Genomic DNA, 23,125 nt, shown 5'->3' on the forward strand with positions numbered 1-23,125 from the left:
AAAGTCAGATGCTTCACCAACTGAGCCTCCCAGGTGCCCCTAGGAAAGGAAATGTTTGGAGTAAATTATCAGGAAAAAAATGATTTACCTTATGAGTTGTTTCTCCCTTTCAAGAATTTGACTAGAATATGAGTATTACATTTTCTCTCTGATATTTTGAAATATTTTTAACAAAGTAAAAATGTTTTTTATACTATTTTTGAAACACATGGAATAAATGGGACATATGTCAAAGTGCAGTAGTGGCTACTGATGGATACGACACTACTAATACCACCTACATCTCACAGAAAACATCTATGAGAACAGCTGAAATTTTGAGGATAAACTGTACATAAGTTATGGATTTTATTAGTATAAATAATTATGATAATGAACCATCAGGAAAAGGTCCTTAACCATTGTGACCTGTTTTGTGTATCTGATTTACTAAGCATTACAATAACATTGAGATTAGTTCCAGGAATTCTTTATTAATAATCAATTTAGTATTCTTTTTATATTGTCACCCTTATAGCAATAATCTGAAGCTTTCTGTATCTGATCTTTGTTTACAATTTTTTTTTGTTTTCTACTCACGAGGAATGTTTCATCAAATTTAATACTCCAGGCAGCAGAATATATTGAAGGATCTATGGCAAATTTCAGATGAAACAGCTAGATCCAGTGTGAGTTTCAAAAAATAATGAATATTGTAAAAATGAGAGAAAGAAAAAGACTGAGTGAAGATTTTATAAGACATAAAAAGCAAACTTGTCATGTAATTAAACTAGAGGAAACAATTGATTTAAAATGACTATAAAATAGTTATTTACACGTGCGTTTATGAAACAGCATGGTTAAAATTCAATAAATGTATTATTAATTAATATTGAGATATAAATTTCAAAGTTGCTTCTTTTCAGCACATCTATAAAATGTAGCAGGTGTCTGGCTGGTTAGGTGACCTGTGACCTGCTCTCCTTGCAGCCAGGGCACTGGAAGTGCTTCTTCAAATGTATGTTTCCAAAGCTGTCTCTCATAGCACCTAAAATCATACTGAAAATGAATCTGTAATAATTTACAGATGTATCGTGTAGTCTGTAGTACACTGCAGCCGTGGCTAGGATTTACGATTTTAAATAACTTGCACGAGGTGCACTTGAGGTCAGTTTTCCATTGCACAATAAGTTCTCCAATATACGATTAGCTTTTATTTTCACTTGGTTGCTCTCAACCTTAAGATCTGCCATATAGAAGGAAGTAGTAGCAGCTGTGCAAAGTGTCTACAGTAAGACGCTAGCTGTATGATAGAAAATAAGAGCAAGAAGAGGTTATGTCATGGAAGCTTGTTTTTCTATGGTTAAAGCCTGGTGTTCACATGTCAATATTAAGTTGGGTCCCCGTGCCCAGGGATACTTTTGACGGTTGTTCAGGTTGCACACTGTTCAAAGGCATCTAGGAGAGGAGGAAAGCTGAGACACCAGCACTGCTCAGCGTGCCAGTCAGTGCAACCTGGGCTGATGCTGCAGCAGCTGTTGGGAAGGACTGTCATAATGCAGTCTGTCTCTACAGATTGGTTGCTTTTTGCATTTTACCTGCTGAAAGGGAGTCTTTTCTTCTTCACAAGTGTTTTTCACATCCCTGTTCTTCACTGTCAGCGGTTCTAGTAGGAAATCCACTTTTACTTCCTCGTAGGCTGCTAACACTTACGCTGCTTCTTGGCGTTGCTCTCACTCATGAGTCAGGCATGGTCTCCTACATGCTCCACTTTTGCAGATTCTTTTAGGGGAAATTTTTCAATCAGTCCCTCTGAATTTCAAAGCCACCTTTGTTTCTCCTTTATTATTTGACTTATAGGCAAGTAGCCTAATACTTTTCAGCCTCAATTTTCTCTTCTACAAAATAAACTAGATTATTCCTACTCTTTTTAGGATCTTGGGGTAAAATGAAAGGTAATTCATGTCAGTGATGAGCACTCAATATATATTCATTATATTTCCCTCCCTATGTGCTACTTAAAGATGCACATATTTTTAGTTTTTTTTTAACTTGTGTTTCTCTCTAGTATTAAAACTACAAATAAGGGGAGTCTCAGAGCTTTTAAAAACCTGACATCCATCCTCTTTATGACTCCATACCCCATATTTCCTGAATTTCTTGTAGATAGCCAGCTCTGAGATCATCCCCGTGTTGCATGGATACCTAAATGTCCAGTGCCACAAACCACTTCTTCTTATACCACTCGTCTTCCCTACCTCAGCAAGTACTAGAGCTCAGAGTCTGAGAGTATAGGCTTTACACATAGACACCATAAGTTCATATGCTACGTCTTACTAGCCATCTGACCTTAAGATGGATATTTAAATACTCTGTTCTCATTTGCTTCATCTACGAATTGAGAACAATGTTGGTAGTTACATGTTGGGTTGTTATGAATATTCACTGAAAGGACTAGATGAAAGGTGCTTAGTGAAATGCTGTGGACTAATAAGCAAATTCTCAATTTATTGTTGTTTATCAGATTCTACTTCATTCCTCAGGAAAACCCATCTGTCTGATTTTAGAATTACATCTAAACTGAAGAACATTTCCAAAATGTGTCCTTCTGAAGAGAAGCTAATAAATATTGCTGGTTAAAGTTTACACACACACAAGCCCACATACAACACACACACACATTTGAGAAAAGCTGACTTTAAGGAGGGTTATACGCATCTGGTGAAATAAAGCTTCCAACTAAAAGAAAATGAAAGGGGTGCCTGGGAATTGGACTCTTAATTTTGGCTCAGGTCATGATCTCATGGTTCACGGGTTCAAGCCTCATCTGGCTCTGTGCTGACAGTGTGAAGCCTACTTGGGATTCTCCCTCCCTTTCTCTCTGACCCCATCCCCACTGCTCCCTCTCTCCCTCTGTCTCAAAACAAATAAACATTTAAAAAATTTTTAAATTTCTTTTGTAATGTTTATTTCTGAAAGAGAGAGAGAGGCAGAGTGTGAGTGGGGAGGCCGGCAGAGAGCGAGGGAGGCACAGACTCTGAAGCAGGCTCCAGACTCTGTGGTGTCAGCCCTGCCTCTGACTTGGGACTCAAACTCATGAATCATGAGATCATGACCTGAGCTGAAGTTAAACACTTAAATGACTGAGCCACCCAGGAGCCCCTAAAAAAATTTTAAATAAATAAGTCCAACAAGAGTTTTATTTGTTTCTAAGGAGCATGGCCAGAAACCTCAAATAATTTCACTGTTTAATTGCAAATTTTATTAAAAATAATAACAGCAGGGGCGCCAGGGTGGCTCAGTCAGTTAAACCTCTGACTTCGGCTCAGGTCAGGTCTCATGTTTGTGGGTTCGAGCCCCACGTCAGGCTCTGTGCTGACAGCTAGCTCAGAGCCCGGAGCCTGCTTCCGGTTCTGTGTCTCCTTCTCTCTCTGCCCCTCCCCCTCTCATGCTCTGTCTCTCCCTGTATCAAAAGTAAATAAAACATAAAAAAATAATTAAAAAAATAATAACAGCAAACACTGAAATAGTATTTACTATGAATCGAGGGATTAACATATATTAAGTTATTTAATTTCTACCTATTGTATTGGAGGACACTATTTTATTTCCTTTCTTTAGATGAGAAAACTGAGGCACAGAGGAATTTGCTGAAGCTTACACTATTTTTATGTAGCTTCTCTGGAATTTGAAACCAGGAAGTAACTTTGACATTGGATCCCTTGTTCTTAATGAGTACAATTATACTGTCTTTCAAAAATATAATCCTAACACTAAAATCATAATGAAAATTATGAGCCTCAATGAACAATCTTTGGAAATCAAGAGTAAAAGCATTTACTAAAGAAATTATGACATTGATACTATTTGTTTACACACCTTAACACAGTTTTAAAGGTTCTGGGAGATGATAATATTGAAAAAAGGATCTGGCTCAGTGGCTTGCTGCCTATGAAATTTGACTTCCTTATTCCATTTTTTATTTTAATCTGAAAAAGAATGAGTAAGATACTGTAGTGAGTGCTGAAATAGTGAAGTGGAAAATCACTGATCTTTAACTATATAATCATAGTTCAGGTTTTCAATCCCAGTACTGCAGCTTTCTGCCTGCATGTCTTTGTATAAGTTATTTACTTTTTAAATGTGCAGTTTTTCCATCCGTAAAGTTGGGATAATAACTCAGTTCTTGGATATTCTTAGGGTTTAAATGTAGAACATATAAACTGGCTGAGGGAGAAAAGCTTCTTAAAAGTGATCAGTCTTTCTCCTAGAATAAAACTGCTCTCCCCTTTCCCTCTGTAAGGCTAAGAAAGATGTGACATGGGAAGACACTGCCACCTGTTGCTACTGAGATGTGACAGCATGCGCCCAAACAAAACTAGAGGCATTTTTCATGGACAGCTGTTTTCAGTCAGAGAAAGGGGGTGATGTGTGGGGAATGGTTTTCACATGTGAGTTGCTTTTTGAGTTCAGTAACAGAGATAAAAGAGACGTGTCAGATAACCAACATAGCAGTCCATATCTTAACAACTTTTCTGATTGTCCTATGTTTGACCAGTACTTGAATCCAGTAGTGTAGCCTGGAAGAGATGACATTATTGCCTGTATTATATCCCTCCATTGTTCCATATGTTTGTACCGTTAAGTGATCAGAATTGTCAGTCTGCAACTCTACTGCGCTAAGCTCACTGAGCATCCATCGCAGTTCTGAAGTGGAAATGTTGGGGTTTGTAGTGAACAGTCAAGAAAGAGGTCTTGGAGATGTCTTCAGTGCAAAGGGTGGTTTTATTGAAGCATGGGGACAGGACTCATGGGCAGAAACAGCTGCACTGGGATTGTGAGAAGCAGTTGATTATATGCTTTCAAGTTGGGAGAAGGTTAGGGATAGTGTAAGTCTCTAAGGAATTTTGGTTTCTAGGACCTTGAGGGGGTTAGCTATTGTGAGGAAAAGGTCATTTAGTACTGTCCAGTAAAACCTGAATCATGAGACCCTCCAGATGTGTATCAATGGGTCACATGCTTGGAGGGTGATTGCTAACATATATCTTGAGGGGCAGAGATAAAGGAAATTTCCAAAGGGATTTTTATATGTTAAAGAAGACTTATAGGATCCTGGAGGTCAGGATAGTGTCAAGCTAAGACTGACTGCCTTTTGCCCTTGGCAAAGTGTCAACACCAATGCAGCTGAATTCCTAGAGGAAGGTCGTTGTGCCTATTTCAAGGACTTGTCGATGGGCTGCAAATAGTTAGGGAATTTAATTCTTTCCTTTGCCCTTGTTCAATGTCCCCTTGGTGTATATGTAAGGCTGATGGAGGTACAGAAGACACACAAGATGGGACATAAAAAGTGACTTCAAGCATGGCAACAGTAAGCATAAGAGATTGGGCACTTTGGGAAGAGACTCATTCACTACTGGAGGAAAAGCATGCATGACTTTTGTGCTTTAATATGTTCAAATGTCCGAGTTATGTGTAGATAGGATGCTGGCTATTAAAAATCCTATATACTATCACAATACATATGTTTAAATATTTATTAATTAATGTGGGAGAACACATTTTGGTTGTATAAAAATAATACCTTTACAGTAACTCATTTGAACTGCCTGGCTAATTAGGCCTAATTACCACGCAACACAGAATCGCTGTCAATTTGGTTTTAAAATGTTCCAGATTAACACTTTTATGTTTTATGCATTAGATTAATAAAGTCTATGCATGTAAACTCAGTATTCATTCTTATCCGGATGTCATGCTGTTCTTTCAGTCTTGTGTGCAGAGAAGAAATCACTGGCTAGTTTTCTGTACTGACTTGCAGTGGGTGATCATGAGTAATGAGAAGGGTAACACTGTATGCGTGTCAGGATGGCTGATCTATTTTTTTCTAATGTTGCATTGCAAGTATCACCAGAGGTGACATCCAGGGATGATGTGGATTATTCATTCATGGCTTCTAAAGTAAAATATGGGACAATTATAGATTCCTGACAGACATTCCCAGACTCTAGGATAAAATATTGAAATACTCTATTATTTTCCATCTGTGGGGCATCGCACACTTTTACCTTATATCTTACTGTGTTTTGCAGATTTAGCACTGCAAAAAGAAAGAGACTATATCAAATTAAATCTATTAAACTGAAAGCATTCCTCTACTATTTGAAGTGTCAGTATGAGACTTCATACACGATTTTGTTTAAAACCAGCAAAATGACAAAATATCTCACCTACACCTCTTTCCTCTTCATAGATTGTGCATAGTTTTCTGTTTTCTTCAAATTTCTATGCTGGAACGTTGAGGCTTACTCTGCTCCGAAGCTTATTGCTATTGTAATGAATCTTAAACCAGTCTATAGGACACTCTAAAGTGTAAGGAGCCTTTATGTGATAATGGAAAACAAATCAGTAATGCTAATATCCTTGCATTTGAAGTCCATGATTACAAATGCATAAAAACCTGGCACTTAGTGTAAGAGTGAAATAAGGATGAAAGCTTTTCACTGTTGGTTGTCAAAACATTTTTTGAAATTCTCAGGACTGGAAAATTAGCTTACTGTCATCACAGCAGTCTTTTGCCATGCAAGCCATTATTTTAATTTCTTACTGCAATTCCTGTTGAGAAGTCAAGCTCTGTAGTCTCATGTTTTACATAAGCCAAACATGATTATAGATATGGTGTATCTCCATGTGACAGCAGTGACTAATGTCAGAAATGAGAAATGAGATAATATGTTTCTCTGGACAATTATCTTGCCCTGTTCCAGAAAAAAAAAATGAAGTATCATTTCTTTTAGTGATTTTATTTTTGCTATCTATGGTCTCTGATATGGATTAGTGTAAGTCACAAATGATTGTTTAAGACAGAAAAGGCATGGGATTGATTTTCAATCCCTTGTCACAAAGCAGTCTAAGAATTGGGAAGGTCATGTCAAATTTATGTTAAGGACCTTCTGTTCTCACTCAACATTCAGTGTCTCTGTATTTTTATATTATAACCATCATAATAGGTCTCATAAGAATTGAAATTTATTGAGTATTAATATATAAGAAAAGAAGGAAAACTTTTTAAAAATAAGATAAACACAAGGGTTTATCCTGGGTATAATGGTTAGTTAAATGTTCTAATACAGCTCAGGTCATGATCTCAAAGTTTGTGAGTTCAAGTCTCGCATCAGACTATCTGCTGTCGGTAACAGAGCCCGCTTTGGATCCTTTGTCCCTCTCTATCTCTGCCCTTCTTCTGTACTGGTGCGTACATGCTCTCTCTTCCTCTCAAAAATAAATATAAACAATGGGGTGTCTGGGTGGCTCAGTCGGTTAAGTGTCCGACTTCAGCTCAGGTCATTATCTCACATGGGGTGAGCCCCATGTCTGCCTCTGTGCTGACAGCTCAGAGCCTGGAGTCTGCTTCAGATTCTGTGTCCCCCTCTCTCTCTGCCCCCACTCTGCGCATGCTTTGGCTCTCTCTGTCTCAAAAGTAAATAAACATTAACAATTTTTAAATAAAAAATGAAAAATAAATTAACATTAAAAGATAATAAAATAAAAGAAGTAAAAATAGGATAAATACAAAGATGGAAGGAATGAAATGTTAAAACCAAGTCAGTCAATCTTACAAGTCTAGAAGCTTTAGAGAAAAACATTTTAAATAATCTTTAAAATTTACAGCTTTTATAGGACACCTTTTGACAAAAAGCAATGCTTTCTAAATCTCTAATTATAAATATCTTTGATAATAATATTGTGTGACTTAAGTCAATTGCAGTATTTTCTTAGAAAAGTATTCGAGTGATGCTTTCTGAGTAGCGTTTAGGGTGGTTTTGTAATTAATAGACCGGCCGACAGTCCCCGTCAAGTACAGATAGGTCCTCACCTTTTCAGAATTCAACAGCTTGCATGTGTAATGCCTAAAATTCACCCAATGATGACAAAGACAGAAAAGCAATTTTATATCCAAATAGAAATTTTATTCAGACGTGTATCCTGATTTTTTGCTTGACACACAGCAAGCCAGTGTTTCCTACATCAGTGTTTTACATGAGGCATAGGTGGGTGACAGACACGGCTATTCCCTTAAGATCTACCTCATCTTTACCACTCTGTAGGGAACTCGGGCCCAGTATGGATTAGATGTTTGTGTCTTTAATAGCATTTCCTTGGCCTTTGATTCTGTGTCCGGGAATCAAGTGTAAGCCAAATTTATCATCTCATTATAGACCCTAGGAGATGTAGACCTATAGAAACCTTATATTATAATATTACTCTGAAGCCAAGGTTATTAGGAGTGGTTTTTAAAGGGTCAGTTAATAATTTCCAGTGGGGATAAAAAAGTAAGCTCTGCTAACCAACTTCTTTTAAATTTGTTCTTTAATGATGACACTACTTTCGAGTAAGTTGAATTCCTTCCCTGCTTCTCTGAGAAAATGAGAGATAAGTATTCTCTTTTATGAAGAAAATATGGATATATGATCATAATCTGTGGCAGTCTTAATAATAAATGGCCCTGCTTTCTGATTATTTTTAGAAAGTCTACAAATCAATCACTCTAAAAATAATTATTTTGATAAACATCTATCTTTTAGTTGACATATACTTGACAGTTCCAAAGCACAACCATTTTAAATGAACTGGAAAATATTTGGGCTATAGGATTTTATGGTGCCCATCAAAATGCACTATTTTAAGTTTCTATTTTAGGAAGAAATGTGCACCACTGAATTTGGAAGGTCTGTTTTCCATCTCCACTTACAATGCTATTTGCCACTACCTTCAATTTCAAAATCAATTTCTGGTACTGAATACTTCAGTACTGAATTGGTCAATAGAGGGATACATTTAAAATATAGTACCTACGGTAATTAACTCTTCTCAATGATACACTTTGAAATAATTTTCCTTTTACAATTGGGACATCCCAACCTTGCCAGAGAGACAAAAATAATTACTTTCATTTTATGAAAGAGAGACGTTAAAAGATTCTTTTGAACTATGCAGTAATTAATAAAAGTATCTAAATATGTCCTGTAAATCCTAAATTCCAGCTCAATTTGTACATAATTTTTATGGTCTACGCATTTTTGTTATAGTTCATTGAGTTTTTCCATTAGGAAATCAAACTCTGCTGTCTTTTGTTTTGTATAAACCAAACATGATAATAGAGGCAGTATATGACAGCAATGACTAATGTCAGGAATTAAAATGGGTAACATTTTTCTTAGTTTTAAGGGCAATGTATATTTCTTTATTTTACTTTTGTCTATATTTGTGTCAGACACACATTCTTGTATAGGATACAACATGGTGGCTGTATGATGCAACACTATTTTATATTCTTTGAGAAAGAAAAATAATATCAAAAGATACTATTTATTGTAAAAACGCCACTTTATTTCAGGGTTGTTAACATTTGGAAAAAACTTTGCATCTTAGAATCGATTAAATGTATTATTACAGAACCTATTTTCTATCATTTTTGTCATTTATTTGGGATAATCTGGTTCTTGACGAATGGGTTTTGATTCACTTTCATCTTTCAGCTGCTTGTGAATAGTTTGGTACTTCCTATATGCTGAAACTCTTCTTTTCTTTCCCCTCTAATAGCAAATTCAAAGGGCTGACTAAAAACAATCAAAATTAAGTTTTTAATATATTATTTCATAGCTTCATTTCCCCAGAGATTTAAAAGATTTATTATTGTAGATTTTGCCCTAAATGCCTAAGGTACTTGGTGAACATGCTATTCTGGTGTGCTCCAAATGTTCTTAAGTTTTTGATCTAGAATGAATAAGGACTAAATTATATGTCAATTGAGTTAGATTTTAACACAGTTTTATAGACCAACTTTAAATTTTTCCAAACCTAGAAAAAGATAAGCAGTTTTTAAAGAGTGAAATAAAAGATACTGAGGATGACAATTCTACTATATCAGGTACATATTTTCAGTTTTAGTCAGAAGCATGGTTTTGAAATGTTCTTGAATTTCCAGCTAAGACAACTGAGCAATTTCTCTAACTTGTAACTATTTTCCTTCATTCTTCACATGTGCTGGCATATCCTGTCAGGTAAAAAAAAAATGAGAGAGAGAAAGAGAGAAAGAGATCAATTTAAATAATGGACTATTTCATCAATCACTATTAATTTGAAATATTTTTTCAACATCTTTAGATTTCATTTTATTTTTGAAATAGAAGGTCAATAGCTCACACCATCAAATGTATGATGGGTCTGCTCTTGAAGTATTATACTTTACTGAGTTATGTTTCCCCCAGCTTAGTTCACACTTTATATGTAGACTGAATAAGAGGGCCTTTTATTTTCCTTCAAAGTTGGAAAGCTATTAAAGAATTAGCCTTCTTTATGTAATATCCCAGGTATAATAATATGTGTAAGAGACACAGATTAAAACACTTTCATGAATTTTCTTTTCTTGAAATGCTTTGGCTCAATTAAAGTTATTTAAATAAAGAGCAAGCTCTGTATCTCTAAGGGGGACTGTGGGGAAGCAGAATAAATCCTGGACAGAAATCAGAAAACTTGGTTCTAGTATAAGCTATTTATGTATTACTGATGTCTGGCATGTGAAGAATACTCAATAAATATCTATAGAGTACATAGATTAATTAATAACTTATATAGAAACAAGTATCCTGAGCTCTGTCCTCGTGTTCCTTCTCGTGTTACATCCATTGAAAGTATTGATGCAGTCATCACTGGAGACATTGCAGAAGAGGGAAGGGAAAAGAATTAAAGTTTACTGAATGCATCTCAAGAAGCATGCCTGATATAACCTCAATTTGACTAATCAGAAAAAAAAAATAAGTATACTGAACCGATCTACTTTAACCGAGGTCATTCATTTAATATATTTGGAGAAGTCAGAATTTGGCTCTGGCAAAATCTGAATTTCCCCACATTGGGGATGATTGAATTATTAACTTTCCAGTACCTCTTCCTCTAGTAAATGACTCAATTGGATTGGATATTATATTACATCCTATTTTGCACTCTTCAATATTGTCTACGTTTTTAGCCAGATGTATGTGTATTTATTCAACTAAATCATAAAATCTCAGGACTTTTTCCGAGTTGTGTGTATTTTTTTTAAGTTTATTCATTCGTTTTTGAGAGACACAGAAGGAGGCAAAGAGAGAAGGGGGAAGAGAACCCGAAGCAAGTTCCGTGCTGTCAGCACAGAGCCTGACATGGGGCTTGGACTCATGAACTGTGAGATCGTGACCTGAGCCTAAATGAAGAGTATATACTTAACAGACTGAGCCACCCAGGTGACACTTGATTTCATCCTCCTTTATCACTTCATTTTTCTAACCCTTCCAGCTGCATTCTCTACACACCATTTTTATATGTTATGGTATAACTAAAAGTTGTGGTATAACTAAAGTTATGGTATAACTAAAAGACTTCAAGCTTATGCTAGCTATTTGCTATGTCAGATCATTTTTATAGACTTGTGTGTCATAGTATTTCAAAACAGAAATCTCTATTCTATGTACAAAATACTGTGTATTTATTAATGTGTATTATAATAAAATTATGGCAAACCTTATTTTGTTCTTTGTGTTTTTTTGACATATAATCCATGGTAATATCTCACATAAAATAAAATTTGCCATTTCAAAGCACATAAATCAGTGCTTTTTAGTTTATTTACATGGTTGTGCATCACTATCATGCAACTCCAGAACATCACTATAAACCAAAGAGGTAATCCAGTACACATATATAGCTAAACTTTAATGAGTATATTCCATGATTAACCCCTATGCTGAGCACTTTATGTATAATGTAGCTTTTAGTCTGTCAATAGTTCAAAGTTGGTATATAAAATTTTCATATCTATTTTGTAGGAAAATTGAAATTAAGGGATACTGATTAGATTTAGTATATGACAGAAATTCTTGACTACCATCCACACCTTGTAGACCTCTTTTGTGTAGTAGTAACACTTCAATTTCTTTTCCTGAAGATAAAATTGACCTAAGGAGGTACCTTCTTTCAGATAGAAATAAAGGAGACGAAAAAGATATAGGAATCCTATCTTCTTTTCTCCATCTTTATATTTCAAGAGTGAATAGCTTGACTTTTCTAAGAGAGTCCTGACTTTAAATATTTTTTTCCTTGTCATCTGAATATAAATCAGAAGATGAGTATTTGCAGTCTATATATATGAAAATCTTACATATTTTAGATTTACTTCTGTTGGAAACATATTCATTTCTTGCATTACAGCTGAAAATTCCATCACATTTTCCTGTGGAAACTTATGGAGTTTAGGTAGAGATGACATTGTCCTGCTGGTACAGTACAACCTTGGTAGTCGTAAGTTCATCTTGTGAATTATCATTGGGATGTAACTTTTCATAGCACTGTTTCTATAGAAAACAATGACTGTTCCAAACAATAAGGTTTTAAGTAGTTCTTTCCTTACAACTTACCAGTTACTTAAAAATATACTTGAATAAGTAATGTAAGTAAATAAATGGATTAATATATGTCATTATTTTCAAATTCCTTGTACTGCCTTAAAGAAATTATCCTAAAGTATTGCAAACCTATTATAACATATTGAAGTATGTTTGGTTGTACTTTGGGAAGAACTTAAACTTTCCAAAAAAGGTAGAATATATTTATTGTGTGAAAGCTGTATATTTACTTGAGAAATTATTATATTGAAATCTGACATTTATAAACCTTTCCATGTAGTTACACACTTTAGATAGAGCTACGATGATACTATTTTCCTTTGCAGTAAATTCTTGTTTGTTTTTCCACTGGTTCCAAGTGCTTATCTCATAATAATTGTTGCAATGCTAAGCAGTCATTTTCTATGGGTACATTCAGTTATAAAACATTGAATCACTCATTTCTACCTACAAAGCAAGATGAGAACTTAATTTCCTCTGGGTGTTCTATGAAGAGATATTTTGGAAAGTTCTCATGGCACTCCAGATGATCAGTTATTATAATATTAGTCTCTTAGTGTTACTAGATTTCTTTTCAGTGCCTTCCTTCCCTAACAACTCTCTGCCTGGGTTTGATGGGAGGCTATATTTATAATGATATAATGAATAAACTACACTCTAAAGGATCAACACTGAGAACAAAGTTTGCCCACATCTTCAATAGATGCTATAAAAAGGAAAGAAAAAAATTTCTTAGCATAACTGGAGGATATAATGATAATACTAGCAGGTATTACTTTTATGTAATTTCACAATTTTAGAGACGAAAATTTAGTCCTCATACTACCTTTAAGTCACAGTGAAGATGAACATTTCCATTTGGGAGAAGAATTTAAACATAAGATGAGTGTAATACAAATACATTTGTGTGTACAAAGTTTAGTTTAAAAAGTATAATTTTTGCTACCTCTTTATTATATATATTATATTATTTTTTAGTTTCTGAAAATGAAGTAAATCCAAAACTTGTTTAAGGGGGGGAAAAGCTTTGTTTATATTTTGCTGTTTGGTTTGCCTTTTACTTAAAAATATTTCCCCTACCAACTTTAAAAATGCTTACAGCAAAATAGTTCAATGGTCAGCAAAGGATACTGTTGAAGCCTCACTTGGAGACATTTTAGAGGTCAAAGACCACAGTTCATTCTCCCCTAAAAATAAGAACTGCTATAAACTTAGAGCACTTAAATGATGAAGAGTAGATTCTAGACTTCAAACCACATTTCCAAAGGAACAGTTACAACACATTGTGTTTATGTTTTATTTATTCTAAAACAGATACAACAGAAAATAAGCTAGAGAGTTGTTAGAAGGGCTATAGTTCATTCTTTCAACATTACTGGCTCTAATGTTGGGGAGGACAAACTTCCCCTGCCCTATGGTCCTGCTAGAGGGACTTAGAATCAAGTTGACATTAGGCAGATTAACAGATTTAACAGGTGTATGTAGGAGGAATCTACATAGTAATAAAATTCCAAAGGCCATGAGGCAACTTGAAGTTTATCTGAGTTAAAGAGAAGGCTAGGGGTCTGAGTATACAAAGGAGAGAAAACTCAAGAAGGTGACAAGAGACGTTGGGGGGAAGGCAAGTTTGGTCTGTTATGCAGATAAAGTCTTTTCTTAAAAGGGAGCCTCTGTTAATAGCTCTGTTCTTTTTGCAGGCCATCCTTTCCAATGTAAATTTAGGCAGTTTTGGAGGAGGCAGAAAGTTTTTCATGCATCTGGTAGGCTTTTATTACTTTTAACTCAAAATAATATTTATGCCAACGTGACATATTTTGGGGCATCTCATCCTGCACTCCTTCAGCAGGTACACACGGGACTTGCATGCTTAATAAACTTAGCCTAAATCCTAACAACCAGCAAGAAGCTCTTCATTTCCCTAAAGTGAGAGTCCCAGCATGAGAAGTATTTGTCTGAGTTTGCTCCTTGGGAAGGGACAGAGATGATCTGAAATGGATTCACTTCCATGCCACTGAGGCAGGCAATAGTTTGAGCTACTGCTTAAAGGACTGAGCTCCAGCATATGGAGTTTCCTTCAGTGGTCATCAGAGTGACTGCAAAGGACAGGATGGTTGGATTGTTCTACTGCTGACAACTTCTAAGATACTGTGGGAAACAAACGCCCAGACAGTGAGTACTGGTGTTAGAGGAGTCATGCGCTGTTTTATACAGTCATCATATGTACCTAGAATTACAAATAAGTCTACAGCATTTTTTATACAAATTATATAATTAGGCCTTTTAGTGCTGGACATCTCATTAGTCACTATGAAATTTACCTATTTGCCAGCCCTTATTAATTGCCACTGATGTGTCAAACCCTTTACCAGTTCTTATATATTTGGAATTAGATGATTTCTTTAAACTGTTTTTCTGAGACCCTGACAACTGATTTCAGTAGACTGAGTTGATCATATAGGCTTCGAAAGAGACCATGATTTGTTGTTCAATATGCTGCTAGGATTTCACTATTTTAAATCCTGGAGCCTAGAAACACTGTGTTGGTTGTGACCAGATGGGTGAATGACCGTTAGCCACGTCAAATTTCATGAAGCAGAGCCTTTGATAGAGTAGAAGCTGGCAGTTCATCAGGTTCTGAAATATAGTTGAAGAACTTTCTAAAACATTACTGATGACCGCTAAAGAAGCTGACCCGACGGAACTTTTTTTATCTACAAATTAAAGGTTAAGATGGTTACGATTAACCTCTTAAGATTAAGAGGTTAAGATTAGAGGGCTTCCCCTGATCCTTTCCCACCTTGGGAGTTGTTGTGGCTGAGCAAACAGCGGGCCTTTGTGTGTGCATGTATGTGTGTGTGTGTGTGTGTGTGTGTGTGCATGTATGTGTGTCATGTGTGCGTGTGTGCGCACGTGCGCGCTTACAATTTTGTGTGTATGTGTGTGTGTGCCCAAGCTTTGATGGTGGAGGAGGCTTGTGCATGCATACGCCATTATTCATTATCAGTTTTTCACACTTTCCACCCTGTAACGTGCTTTCCGGGCTTTAGTCATGATCAGCCTCTTAACCCCATTCCTGCCCGTGTCCCTCATGACATATTGCACTGCATGGAGTCTTTCATTTCTCAGCGAGAAAAAATTGAGTAACCAACAGAAACACTGGCTTTCAATGCAGAGCTTGATCTTATAGTCTCAAGCTTAGGTTCCTGAATGCTATTTCTATTTTAGAATTCTTAAAAATATCACCAGCACTTATAAATAAATTCCATTACCACTCACACGAAGGGTGTTTCGCCATTCAAAATTATGTTGGCCAGGTTCAGTATGAGATCAATTCCATTTTAATTTCTCTGTTACTCATTCATGTTAATCAGAAACTTGAAATTAATTGGTCTTCTGGGTTCCATCGATTCCAAATTTTGTTTAACCTCTTGCCACATAAGTTAAAAATTGTTGGCTGTATGCCTCAATATTGGTATATATTTATTTATAAATTACATAAATATAAATGCATATAAGACTATACTAATATATTTTATGCATTATATTACATACACAAATGAACAGGAAAGAAATTCTAATATTTTATTATCTTAGTGAATGTTTATGTACCAACCCACCCTACCTCACATTCAGAGAAGTCACCCCTTACTTGAAAAGCACTGAAATTAACTTTTCCATACTATTCCGAATCATGACTATAGTTTAAATCTATGTACTTTCATGCTATTGTCCTAAGTGTTTTTATCCAGAAGAGCTGAAGCTCATATTGATATTTTCTATGTATGCTAAAATTTCTGAGTTTAGCTACTATGTTCTAAGTAGGTTGTGTTGAACTGAACAAGGGCCAGCAAATCCCATGAAGCAAATTTGGTTTATCCTGAATTTTGTAAATAAAGTTTTATTCTAACAGGGCACACCCATTTGTTACATAGTGTCTGTGTCTAATTTCACTCTATCGGAGAGAACTGAATAGTTGTGAGAGACTGTGTGGCTTCCAAAACATAAAATATTTATTATCTAGCCCTTTATAGAAAATGGTTGCTGACTCTTAAACTAATCTATCAAATATTGTATTTACCTAGTGACACAAAGAGATTAGTATTAATATTTAGTAATACCAGCAAATATTGCCATACCTATTAATGTAAATTAATGAGTGAGTGAATTATAACCATGATTTAATGATAGATGAACATATAAACAAAATTAGAATTAGTCATGAATTTAAATTTCACATAGTTCTATTTAGATTCCATTTTTCTTTTTTTAAGGTCCTCTCCCAATGTAACATTTATACAATTTGAATTAGCTTATTAATTTATTGAAAATGTAATTATAGAGTTTCCAGTAGAACATCTGGCATTATACTAGGCACTGGAAAAACAAAGGAGAAAAATATACATTTTTTCTACTTCAGAAAGGATAGTTAGACATAGAAAAAGCATTGATGGGGTGCCTGGGTGGCTTCAGTTAAGCATCCAACTTCATCTCAGGGCATGATCTTAGGGTTTGTGAGTTCCAGTCCCATATCAGGCTCTGTCCTCCCTACTCTCTGTCTCTGTCTCTGTCTCTGTCTCTGTCTCTGTCTCTCTGTCTCTCTCTCTCACTCACACACGCACACACACACACACACACACACAAGTAAACATTAAAAAAGTTTAAAAAAAGAAAAGCATTGATGATCTAATCACAGCAGTTTTTTTCCTAAGCATCATAATATGATACCTAACAGAACTATAGTATAGTATGATTTACATGTATTTTTACATATATTATTTTGTACTTAAAACCCTATGAAGTGGGTAATGCACCTCTTATTTTCTGTGTTTTCAGACTGGAGAATACAGGTTTAGGAAACTTGTTTCATTCAAAGTCACATGACCATTAAGAGATCAGGAATGATCTAGATCCCAGTTCTTCAGATAACTATAAACTAGTATTACCCCAGTGTTGACCCATTTGTGAAGCCATTTAATAGCATTATCTGCCAGTGTTAAATAATTTGCATTTGTATATGCAGTTTGGTCAAGCTTTGAGAAACAAATGATTCAGAAATATCATCTATCTTTCTTACACAGGCCTTATATACCTTATGCTATCCTTTTCAAAGAGCCACAAATTGAAATGTAATATATGTATATGATTAACTACACATATATTGAGGGTAGCTAAGAAATAGAGACAAGATGCCTATAAGGAACTTCTAATCCAACTGGAAATAAAATTTAATCTGACATAAAAAGTCAAATTATTATTAAAAGGTGACATATGTGAGCAGGTTAGACAGAAGGATATAAGAACTCAGAAGACAGTAATATCCAGGGACTGAGAGGGTCAGGGAATACTTTAAAGATAGTATAGATTTTATAAAATGCAGAATATTATTATAGGTAGAAAGAAGAGAGGAAAATATACTCCAGATGGAATTTATTAGCTTCAGAATTTTATTAAGAAACACAGATTTAGAAGGTGAAAATAATTTCTAATGTCTAAATCCAGGGTTGATTGTATATTATTTTTTTCCTAAAGAGAGACTGTCAGGGTGCCTGGGTGGCTCAGTTGGTTCAGTGTCCGACTTCAACTCAAGTCATGAACTACCAGTTCATGAGTTGGAGCCTTTCATTGGGCTCTGTGCTGACAGCTCAGAGCCTGGAGCCTGCTTCAGTATCTGTGTCCCTGTTCCTCCCCCATTCTCATTCTGTCTCTCAAAAATAAATAGAGCTTAATTTTTTTTAAAGAGGGACTGTCATTATTTATTTTTTTGAATAATCACTAATGTGACCAAATATTAAAGTTTTGCCACTGACAATCAAAAGAATGTGGTGTGTGTATGCATTTGGGGTATGAAGAGATGGAGTTTACTTTCTAGCATAGAGTATCATTTAACAAACCTTGTCATGCTTAAATGAACATATTCTACCAATTAGCGTATCCGTTTTGTGAACTGTACTTTTAAACACTTAGGACAGTCAGGGCTCAGGGGTCATCTTTGGAGAACTGTTTCCGCCCCAGGTTTTCTCAAATGGTCAAACTCAAAATGCACATAAAGTTTCTATATAACTCACCCTCCCTTTCTCTTTCTTCTCTCCCTCCCTCTCCCTCATTTGGAATCCATAGTACTTGCTATAAAAGCTGACAGTAAATTTCTGTTTGAGGAGTTACTTGCTGCCAAGTCCTTGTAGCCACAAAAATCACACCCACATTTTGAAGCATAATTGGTGCCTGCATCTTGTCAACTTGAAGGCAGCAACTTCTAGATGGGGGTATAGCTCAGGGGTAGAGCATTTGACCACAAAACAAAACAAAACAAAGAAGGTAGTAATTGTTCATGCGGTCATTGTTCATATCATAAGATTTGCATCCAGACTACTTGGTGACGTCTTCCAGTCACAGGTCAAGCATGCCAATCCATTTGATAAGTAGGAAGATGATGACACTTTTGAACCTTACTGATTGATCAGTTAGAAGTAGTGTTTGCAACCTTAACAGGTACCATTCTGACTTAATTAAATAATTAATTCCAAGAAAATAGATTTGTGAAAATTTCTTAGATCAATGCTATCATGAAATAATAAGTAATAATGAAGACATTTGTAGGAAGCCAACACATTTGAACTGCCAAAGCAAATCAGCAACATGGATTTATTGTTGGCATTTCAGAGATAGAATCCTTCTATCTGACCAGTGAAAGCTAAATGTTACACTTAGCTTTTCTCTAAATCCTCTGTCAGCTAAGTGTAAACTTTTCAAATTATTACAAAACACAGGTTATGATGAGTGGTTGGATTAATTAAGAAATACTCAGTTACTTTTGTGAGTAGCTGACTTGGAAACTCCATATGAAAGCAAACCTAGTAATCCACATAGGATTACAGGAAAGTATTTAGTAATTAAAACTAAAAGTCACAGGTCACCTGGGTGGTTCACTTGGTTGAGCGTCTGAAATCGGCTTTGTTCATGATCTCAAGGTTCATGAGTTCAAGACCTGTGTTGGGCTCTGTGAGGACAGCTCAGACAGCCTGCTTCAGATTCTGTGTCTGTCTTTGTCTCTGCTCCTCTCCTGCTCAAGCTCTGTTTCTCTCTGTCTCTCAAAAATAAATAAACATTAAAAAACAAAACAAAAAACTAAAAGTCACAGCCTATGTTATTTTCTTATAGTAAGAATACTATAACTCCCATTCCCCTTTGTTTTATAATTGATTTAAGTCTTTAAGGAATATCATCAGTATCTAGAGATTAATTTATTGATTGATGTGTATTAGAATCTTGTAATATTTAAAACTTTTTCTAGAAATTTAAGAATTAATATTTCTTTGAAGGAATACTGAGAAGCATGCTTAGTTTTCCTCATACTTTTACCTTAACTGGATAATGGGAACAGCAGATATTTTTAAAAGGTAAAAATAAAAAATATTTTTAGTGGATAGTTCATGTCATTTACATGCTCCAGTTTAAGAAACGTTATAATTTTCTTGAAAGATCTAACTATCATGTCTTAAAATAATAGATAGTGGTTCCTACTTAAAAAAAAAACACCTTGATATATTGACATCATTTCTTTCAAATATTAGTATATCCATTTGTTCCACTATTTTTGTAATGTTTTTTGAATATTCACACTAATAATGGTATGTGTAACTCACCAGGAGATTAATTTTCATGATGATAGTTTTATAATTCTCTAGAGCAGAAAATGGTAATTTTATCTTTTCTCTTTGCCTCCCTAGTTAAGGAATAAGAACCCCTATAAGAACAGAAATGGTATTATCGCATTTTATAACCATCTGTAATGTGTATGGTAATAGATCTCAGCTATCATCATATTTTGAGATTGGTCAAAGCTTGTCATCCTGGCTGCTGTTATTTGTATGTAAAGCATGTTTTCTCAGCACTTTCAGACAGATAAATGTGAGGCTTTTATGAGAGAAAGGCTAGAAGTTTATGCAGTTTAAGCTTGTCACCTTTTACATGCCCCGTTCTTCCTATTTCTTCTAATACATTCCTAATTTCTCTACTTCTCTCCCTTGTGTCATGATTGGATTAAAATGTGACTACGACAGGTGTTTTGAATACCAATGCCTTCCTCGTGCCTTTACTTTACATGCATGCAGTTAACATTCAGGTTAAGTCTAATAAAGGAGATACAGCATTTTGTCCTCTGGTAAAATTGTCATTATTTCTATTTCTATTTTCAATTTTCCTGCTTCTGCCAGATTTTCCTTTACTGTGAACTGTTTTTGCTACTCTGTGCGACCAGCTCTGACAATGATGATTTTTAACTAGTTTCCTTTACAGGATATGCACTCAGGCTGCTACAGAAAGCTTCCTTAACTTATCATTTAAATGTATGTATTTAAGTTTTCTTAGACCATTAGCCGCATTTTCTCCTCCTCCTTATTTGTCTACTAAGTACTGCTGTCTTCTATGACACAATACCTTGTTTGTTCTGCCCGTGCATTGGGTGGTGTTTTGTGTCAGAATGGGATTGTGCACACCCAGCAGAAGAAAAAATTGAGAATAGAATTACCTTGAATGCTCTGAAATCTATTCCAGTGTTCCCTGAGTGTTATTTCTGGTAAATGCACTGTGTGGATTCCTTGTCCTTTGAGAGTCTGTGCAAATATACCCATTTAGCAGTTGGCTTCAGAGTGACTTTGAATTTGCTGAGTGCCTCTTCCCCAAAGTGAGGAGACCAACCTTAAGTTAACCAAAGCCTGTTCACCAGATGATTAAGACAGGCATGCAGATTTACAGCTGGACAGGATTTTTGAGTTTTATAGAGAAAGTAATTGAAGCAAACAAGAGTGAGGTTGGTGGCAGGGTACTGTATTTAATCCAAGATCACATAATTAGCAACAAGGCCTGAATTACAATTCACATCTACAGCCTTCATGTACGCACGGAAACATGTGGCAGTGTATTGGCTTAGTGGAAAAGAGGGGTGTGAAAAACAAAGGGTCTTAATTCTGGAGTGCCTCTTATCTTAGATGGGCTTTAAAAAAATAGCCCCAGGGTAGCCTCAGGATTTCATTCCTGCCAATGAACATTTGGATGTGAGAGGGGTATTGCCATGCATTACCATTTCTTTTAGTGTGATTCCTGTGTCCTGAGCCAAGAGTGAATTTGCCATCTGTAAGATAAAGCCACTGGAATAGCGGGGTGAGGTGTCTACCTAAATCAGATCAATCCATATTAGATAGTCAGTCACAACCTTAAGCTGGAAACTAAACTAGAGTTCAGAGGGTTTCCAGTGCCGTTTTTCTTTCCAGGACTGGCATCTGAAATTGGCCTGGAGGGAAGGGTAAAATATATTAGTCTCTTAGGAGAGCATTTTAAGATTTAAAACACAGGTAAAATCAGGCGCAAAGGACAAAGATCTAAATGTTGTCTGCATATATTTACATTTCAACAACAACAATAGATCCCCACTCACATTGTGATTGGAGGTAGATTTAAGCTGGATAATGATCCATCAGAAGAAATCTAGAAAAGAAAAAAGCCAGATGGTGAGGAGTCTAGAAATAATGCCTCATTTAATGTTGTTAGAAAGAGAAGAATAGGGGGAAATACTAAAACTATCTCTAAAATATTTCAAGAATTATCAACTGGAAGAGGGAGCAGTAATTTTACAAAAAAACATAAGATGAAAGAATGGATATAAATTCCTGAGACAAATGTTGTTAAGGTAGTTGGAAGAGAATTAGAGAAATTAGAGCTGTTACAGAGGCTATTTCATGAAATTGTTACATAATGATTAACTCATCTTCTGAAAAGTACAGACTATAAGATGGCCAATTACCTGGTAGAGATTTTTAATGACACCACCAATAAGTAGAAGGCTAGTTTAGATTATGTGAAGAAGTTCTTTCTAACTCTAAGATTCTATGAATTTATATAATTGTCAATATAAAATACATGGTTATTTTTTTTAATTTTATTAATGGTTATTTATATTTGAGAGAGACGGTGTGAGGGAGGGAGAGCAGAGAGAGAGGGAGACACTGAATCTGAAGCAGGCTCCAGGGTCTGAGCTGTCAGTGCAGAACCTGACACAGGTTTCCAAACACCACAAGGAGGGCAGCTCGCTCTTAAATGTTGAGAGCATAGGGATGTGTGTAAGTACCCTCCGCATAGGCAAGCCTCATACCTAACAGCCCATGAGAGTGGCTGATAACCTACTCAAGAGCCAGGCTTTTTTAGAAGAGATACCACAGAAGGGCCAACGGTTGTATTTTCTGTTAGGTTTTTGTATGTTTCCTTTTTGTCAGGTGGACCTTCAGGGCCTATCAATATATGTTCATTCAGTCTTCCCAGTACTGATGTAATTCACCAATGGGAGTTAATAAACAATGATTTCTCATAACACACTTCCCTGTTTATGCATTTTCAAAGAAACAAAGCTGAAATCTGAGAACAGCTTCCCACAGAGAAAAGGTATACCCTGCTGTTAATCCTTTCTCCCCAGATGGTCTGTGAGCAGAAGAGGGTTGTGATGAGTACTATAGTTCAAGAAGATTAGCTTGTAGCAGATGTAGGAGAAAATATTATAAGAACACGAGTCTGAACCTAACAGACGCCATGACAGGCGTTGTTTCCCCCTCTAAGCTAAAAGGTCTAAGGTCAGTCTCTTCGGAACCATTTGGCCATTTGGCCATTTGGCAGTCATACATTGCCCGGGGGTATCCAATCAGGAAAGCCCAGCTACC

General features: G+C 35.7%; 1 long non-coding RNA gene across 1 annotated transcript in view; it reads left to right on the forward strand.

Moving 5' to 3' along the window:
• The window catches only part of LOC115276602, a 1,186,317-nt gene that overhangs the window by 500,927 nt on the left and 662,265 nt on the right, over positions 1-23,125 (forward strand). The gene's annotated exons all lie outside the window — the stretch shown is intronic.

This window comes from Suricata suricatta, chromosome 13 (genome assembly GCF_006229205.1).
Source record: "Suricata suricatta isolate VVHF042 chromosome 13, meerkat_22Aug2017_6uvM2_HiC, whole genome shotgun sequence".
Classification (NCBI taxonomy): Eukaryota; Metazoa; Chordata; class Mammalia; order Carnivora; family Herpestidae; genus Suricata; species Suricata suricatta.